The sequence below is a fragment of the Lytechinus variegatus genome, chromosome 2 (assembly GCF_018143015.1).
Source record: "Lytechinus variegatus isolate NC3 chromosome 2, Lvar_3.0, whole genome shotgun sequence".
Classification (NCBI taxonomy): Eukaryota; Metazoa; Echinodermata; class Echinoidea; order Temnopleuroida; family Toxopneustidae; genus Lytechinus; species Lytechinus variegatus.
In genome coordinates, this window is record NC_054741.1 from 3,081,532 (window position 1) to 3,089,560 (window position 8,029).

Genomic DNA, 8,029 nt, shown 5'->3' on the forward strand with positions numbered 1-8,029 from the left:
TACATATCTCATCAATCGAATAATGCGAACGCGAAGCGCGAGCTGAAAATTTGTGATATTCCAATCTGAAACTGGACATTCTAAGCACTTTATGTAACCAAGAACAGGGTGAGTACCTTACTAAATAATAATTGATGCGAGTGCAAGACGCGAGTCAAATATTTGAGATATTTCAACCTGAAAACTGGACATTCTAACATATTTTGTAGCCATGAAAAAGATAAGAACCTTACGAAACAATAATTGGTGCCAGCGCAAAGCGCGAGCCCAAAATTTTATGATTTTTTTTTACCTTAAAATAGATTATGTTTTACTTCAAAAATTATATTTTATTTTGAAAAAAGTGCACATTTCATTTCTATGGGGAATGTTGGGGCTGCGCACCGATTTCGCTGCCCCTGCCCCGCCTTCTGTAGACATGTAGTAATCGACAGTTTTGGAAAAAGGAAAGAGAAAGGGAGAGAGCGAGGAAAAATAATATTTAGTCTTGAATTTTTCAATCTTGTATTTAATGATAGGCTTTATGGAAGATAACCCTTTTCCCCTTTACTGTTAAATGTGTTTTTAGTTGATAATTCCATATATCGTCAATATTTAATAGGTATGAATCTGCACAAGGCAGGACGTGAGCCATAGAAAGACCCCCCCCCTCGTGGAACATTTCCGTCGATTTCCGAACAATAAATAAAAGAAAGGCAAATTTTAGGGCGGTATTGATTTTTGTCAAATGTTATTGTCTCATGGTGTAAATTTCAATTTGCCACTAACTTTGGTTAGCAATCTTAGCATGTTTGAATGACAATGAAACGAAAACAAATCATCTACTTATCGATTCGCAATTCCAAAAATCATACGACTTACGAAATGTTAAAATATATATATTATGAACGACCAGGATTAAGATTGTCAGTCCATTTCAGAACACGATAATGAGGCGTTAGACTAAGAAAATATAAAGATGGATTATTCAAACTTCACAGTTTCATATTGTCTAATATTTATTTCGCCAATGTGCATATTTCATTTTTCTGTGTCAATTGTTAGAGGTCAAGTCCAGCCCAGATAAATGTTTGTTTGAATAAAGATATATATAGAAAAAAGTCAAATTAGCATAACGCTGAAAATTTCATCAAAATCGGATGTAAAATAAGAAAGTTATGACATTTTAAAGTTTCACTTATTTTTCGCAAAACAGTGACATGCAAATGAGACGGTCAATGATGTCCATCACTCACTATTTCTTTTGTTTTTTATTGTTTGAATCATACAATATTTCATTTTTTACAGATTTGCCAATAGGGATGAACTCGACTGAATCATATAGTTTTAAGCAGTGCTAGTTCCTACTGTTTATGGAGGAATTAAGCGTTGTTTCACTTGATAATGAGGAGAAAATTAGAATATTTCATATGATAGAATACAAAAGAAATAGTGAGTGGATGACGTCATCAGTCTCTTCATTTGCATACTGACCAGGATGTGCACATAACTGTTTTGTGAAATTAAGCAAAACTTTAAAATGCCATAACTTTCTTATTTTACATCCGATTTTGATGAGGTTTTCATGGTTTTGCCTTTTTTTTATTTTTCTCTTTTTATTCGAATCAACTTTTTGTTGGGGTGGACTTGTCCTTTAAATAAGACTGTAGCTTGTGTCTTATTGGATGGAAATTTAGCCTATATCCTGCCTTTATAACATGAAAAGATGATATGAATGATTCGAAGAAAGATATACTATTAGAAATAGTTAGGTTACGAGACTTGTGTGACACAAGTTAAATCATATTAATCACAGTCTGAGTGATTCGGGATTTTCCTAAACCCAATAAACCTACGCAGAAATACTTGGAATCAGGTAACGTTCATCGATTGTTGCTATGTATGCTGAAAATTTAATCAAAATCGGATGTAAAATAGAAAGTTATGACATTTCAAAGTTTCGCTTATTTTTAACAAAATGGTTATATGAATGAGCCAGTTACATCCAAATGAGAGAGTTGATGATGTCACTCACTATTTCTTTTTTTTTATTCTTTGAATTATACAATATTTCAATTTTTACGATTTCGACGATTAGGACCTCCTTGCCTGAAGCACAAAGTGTTAAAATAATGGAATTCCACGTGTTCAGAGAGGAATGAAACTTCATTTCACATGACAATGACGAGGAATTTCATACAATAAAAAATACAAAAGAAATAGTGAGTGAGTGATGTCATCAGTTCCTCATTTGCATACCGACCGAGATGTGCATATAACTGTTTTGTGAAATGAAGCGAAACTTTAAAATGCCATAACTTTCTCATTGTACATCCGATTTTGATGAAATTTCCAGTGTTATGCTTGTTGAATTTTTATTCAAATCAGGTTTTTGTTGGGGTGGACTTGTCCTTTAAGTCAGTTTTTGTTTTTATAAAGACACTTCCTAGGACGTACAGTACAGTGCATGGTGGCACCAAGGTAGAGGGAGAGTGATGGGCATCATGGGGGGGGGTGGACATTGCCCTCCCGATTTTTCAAAGGCTTATATTTCGTGAATAGTAAGTAGGCACGCACGCTAGAACTTTGCATCATATTAGTAAGTCGTAAAGTTATCTTACCGTTTCACTCTTCACTTTTAGAATACAATCTCCCCACACAATACTAAAATAACTATGTTTCCAATAATAAGGGGTCATGGGGGTCTAACGCCCCGGTTATAATATTTGCCCTCCACTTGGATGCCCCTCAACTTTAGAAACCGGTGTCGCTCTGCCTGCGAAAAGGCATGTCACGCTTTGACCGACATTTGTGTGGAATACGAAATTGGCACAAGTTCAAGAAATAACTCGACAATAAATGAGAAAACCGGGGAAAGCAGACACAACAAATGTTGTAAAACACCCCGTTTGACCTTGAATCTGTGGTTCTTTGAAGATACATGACCACCTGCCATGTCTGTGGGTTTTTGTGTCCTACGCACACGGTTAGGGGATATTTTTGATAGTGGCTCAACAGATAGATATGCTCTTTTGTGACGTCATAATAAAGAGTAAAATTTGTGCATCTCGGGGAGACAATAAAATAATGTCTAAAAAATTAAAAATTTAAGACTCACTTGAGCAAATAATTCTCACCCGCGCAAACCACAACTGTTCATTTTAAGAATTACTTACACTGTACTATTATGACCCTTTTCCTCTTTCTTTTCATTCAAAATTGTATGTCCCGCTTCGTCCTCTTCGTGTCATCTTTCACCTAGTTATTGATGTATTTAATCTTTTAATGTTAGTCCTGTCAGTCTGATTGTTTTTATCCTATGAATTTGAAACGAAGTGTCGTTTGTCTTTAGAGGACGACAAACTGCCCCCGTCTCTGCAGAAGAATGGATCGGGCGCCCTCAACGTACGGGTTTTCAGCAAACAATCTTCAAGAAATTCAAGTCACTCAGTCCGTCAATTAAAAAAAAAACTCGATATTATACTAGTATCATCTTCTGTTAAAATTGCACCTTTCTCGCTACAGCGTTCAGCCTCATCATAATTATTCAAAACACATTTTTAAAGATTTATGTACTTTTGTTGACTTGATTCATTTTATCATGCAACGTATTAGATTATTTTTTTCTTCTAAATTTGTCATAATACCTCCATTATTCAGAAGTCGTTGTATTACTGTAAAGCGTAGAAGAGTATAGGCGTGCGTATGTCAATAGCTATTTTATAAACAAACATTAATAGTGTCATTATTATCATTCATTCAACTTTAATGTCAAATTTCTTTGTTGATTAAAATGCAAGCTTTACCAGAAATGCTCGGTGCAGTGTCTTTGGATTGATATTCCACTTGTTAGTTTCTGGGAAGGGGCAACCGTATCACACGGTGACGGATCCTAAAATATATGAACTATGCATTCTTTTTAGTATTACAATTCAGACTTCCACACCATTCTACTTTCTTCCAACATGTCCAATACTTCATCCGTCGTCTGTGATCCCAGATATTAATATTTGTCTTACTAATAACAATAGAATATTATATCGCATACACTATTCCCCAGTCAGCTGCTATGTTTTCTCCACGGGCGTTCCTTCTTTATCTTTGCGCATCCACGCATGCTCAGATGATCGTAAAACAGTGGGTGGGACTCAGCTGCAACAATATTCCTTCCCAAATTAAATTTAATATTTGTTTTTTCTCCAAAATGTTTTAACAACTTGACCACTATTATTCAGTCGCTATTCACTGGAAGAAATTGCACATGAATGTTGTATATGTTCAATAGAAGCACACTATATGCTCGCTCTCTATCGATTAGTGTTTGACAGACAATGCTTAATCACTGATTAACATTGTGATTCCTAATTCAATTCATTTCATCGTGACTCAATATTACATTAATGATTTCGTAAAGGTCTGTGTACTTTTGAATAGTTTTCATCATTAACAATACATGTTCATGTATTTCCCTCGTGTATAAAATGACCAATCGATGTTCATGATTGTTGTTTAGATGCATATTATTTATTTCTCTTTTCCGAACATCGTTAAAGGCCAATTCAATCCCTAGACCAATTTGATTTGAATAGATATTCCGACAAATTAATCAAGCATATAAAAAACTGAGAATCAGTGAAAAAAAAATTCATTAAACAGTGAACATCCAAGGTAGTAACATGAAGCACACGGAGCACCCTGGGTGATGGATATGAGACAATGTGTTATATTGTTATTATATTTATTTTTATCATTATGAAAACAAAAATGCTTGTCAAATCACATTTTTTATATGTATACATGCCACAAGTCTTTGTTTTAGGGTCTTACGCCACCTTAAATATGTATTTTTTTATATCATTAATTCAAACTGATTTTGTATAAATTTGTATTTACAAACATGAAGATATTTGTGAAATGGGAGAAAATAAAATGTTTATATGAAATGAAACCGACTCCTTCTCTGACAAATCAACCGAGCTTTAACATGTAACTTTTTGCAGATATAAACATGTAGATGTACGATAAGTTTATGAATTAAAGATTGGAGGGGAGTTTCTGAGAAAATATACATATACTTATTCTTTTATGGGAGGAGGGCAACATTTTTCAGTCTGCGTATCTCGTGCTGGATATGCCACCGACAGATAAAGGTCATGACATGCATTTTACCACTGTTTGCGAATGTTTATCCAAACGCAAATTATACGCCCTTTTGTTATTGGTACAGTGACATGTGTGTCACCCACACGAATAGTCGAGTAAGGTTTAAAATAAATCAATTGGTCCCGACAAAACAAGAGATGACTCGAATCACCCCATTCCATTGCCTCTCCCCTCACACGCTTATTGCCCCTCCCCTACGCACAAATTTGCCCCCCCCCCCTCACACACATTTTTCCCCTCCCCTCCCATCACACACACACACCCTCACAATGTGCCTCCTCCCCTAACACATTTGTTTTTTTAAACAAGTGCACACCCAGTTACCAATAGTGCATATAGCATTTCCATTTATTTGAAAGCAGGATAAAAGAACATTGTAGATTTTTTTAAACAAGTGCACACCTAGTTACCAATAGTGCATATAGCATTTCCATTTATTTGAAAGCAGGATAAAAGTACATTGTACATTTTTTTTAAACAAGTGCACACCTAGTTACCAATATTGCATATAGCATTTCCATTTATTTGAAAGCAGGACATGCAGGATAAAAGAACATTGTAGATTTTTTTAAACAAGTGCACACCTAGTTACCAATAGTGCATATAGCATTTCCATTTATTTGAAAGCAGGATAAAAGAGCATTGTAGATTAAAAGCCTTGCTCACGGGCATAGGTGCCACGGCCTGGGATCGAACTCCGGACTTTCCATGTATAGCCAGGCGCCTTAGACCACTCGGCCACAGCACCTCCACATACATTTGCCCCCCCCCCTTTGCACACATTATTTTCCGCCTCCCTTCACATCCACACGTTTCAGCCTTCTAGAAGGAATTTCATGACCTTGCACTCTAAAAAAAAGAAACGTTAACTAAACATTTGAAAGGTGGGAGGAGTGACAACATTTTCTAAATGTTGCATTTACCACTTTAAATGGTTCTACCCAACACTTAAAATGTTGGATTCAGCTTTACAAGGTTGGATGTATTTTGGAAAAGGTTGTCACTCCTCCAACCTTTCAAATGTTGATTTAACATTCGACTTTTTAGAGTGTGCTCTTGTCAAACATATAAGAATGATATCAGTATTCTTAATGGACCACTTTATTCAAATCTGGTACCTTTTTTAAGATTAGATTTTACATGATTGTATCGGTATCAGAATGGTCAAAGTAGGCCAGTTGATTGGTTTATGTGTTTGGATTATCATAGTCACCGCGGTCTTTTTCTCTATCCTTCTTTTCTTTCACGTACGTGTTTACCTCAATGCTCTCTGTGTTTTTATCATCACGCCCCTGCCCCCTCTTACACATTACAATACCCGCGCGCATTATACACCCCCCCCCCCATTCTGACCCTCAGACCCACCCACCCTCCCACACTCTATCTGTGCCTCTCTTATCCTTCTAGTCACTGAATTATTTTGTCATCTCTCCCCCCAACTAATGTTTCTTTCTCACTAATCCAGAAAGAGCTCTCCATGCCCCCTCACCCATTTTCTATCCTACATCTTCGATAACCAGCACCTTATGCCAAATATCATTGTCAACCTGGTATAGATTCAATCACAATAAAAATACGATGTATGGTTGGTGAATATGTTGTTGTATGTTTATATTTTTATTTGCTTTTATGATATTCTAAACAAAATCTTCTTGTAAATATATAAAGAAAAATACCATCATATCGATCTTGAGTAAATACGATACAATATTATAGCTTGTGTATAGTTTTGGTAAATCCACCAAAATGCACCTATCACTATTCCAATTCATTGCTAGCTAATATGAATGGATATGCCCTATAACAGTTATGATGTGGAGGATATGAAATGAAAATGTGTTTTACAGGATAAATTTTGCGATTTTACATGGAAATTTAACTTGATCGGGTCACCCGATCAAATTAAAATATCTGTGTGTTTTTGTCTTTCAATAATATCAAATCCTATTCCAAATCATGGAATGGGCTGAAACTTTCAAGACATGTTCTTTGTCTGTAACTTTTGGATATCTAATCACTAAATTTATAAGATAAGTGCTTGAATGCCCATTTTTTTTATTTAAAACAAACATCGCCGAGAGAGGGCGCTATATATCCAAGATTTGAATATTTGAAATTTTCTCAGAGAAGTGCAGTTGGAAAAATATCTAACGGTTTCTACGCTTCAGTAAGACTGTCACATTAGATGATATTCGATTATCAATCACATTATTGACCCTTTACCAAAGCTATACACAGGCTTTAATGTTTCATCAAAGTTCATAATAAAACTGTTTGTTACTTCTAAGACACCTACCGACTATCAAAATCATTACAACTGACTTTGACCATAAGTGCTGTCAGCATCAGTCTTTTGCTTTAAAATTAAAGTGCGTTGTCATGTCGAGACGCAAGTCACCGCAACGCCTCATTTCATGGCATGATTTGTCAAATGTAATATCCAACAAAGTCTGTCTGATCCATCAGTTACCATGGTAACAGCGCTGCTCTGCCAATCAAAATCAAGGAAAGTTTTCATATCTGATAACTTATCAGGCAACAAAAATGATGAAACCCTCCCCTGTTTTCATACAGACGTTTCTTTAGTCGCGGAGTACTCCTCGACTTGGAGACGTCTTATCAGACAAACCTGCCGTCACGAACGATTTATGTCATTGCCCAATGAGCATGGAAAGATGTTTTAATGTGGCAACTACTAGCCATTTGATCTCAGCACACTACCTAGAGACCTTGTAAAATTCACACTGCAAAAACTCCGGTGTTGATTTAACACCAGCCCGAATCTATTTATGTCCACACCAGAGAAGTATTGAAACAACACCAGTTTGGAATCAAACCGACGCTGTTTTAATACTAATTGGCGTTGTATAAACACTTTTCTGGTGTT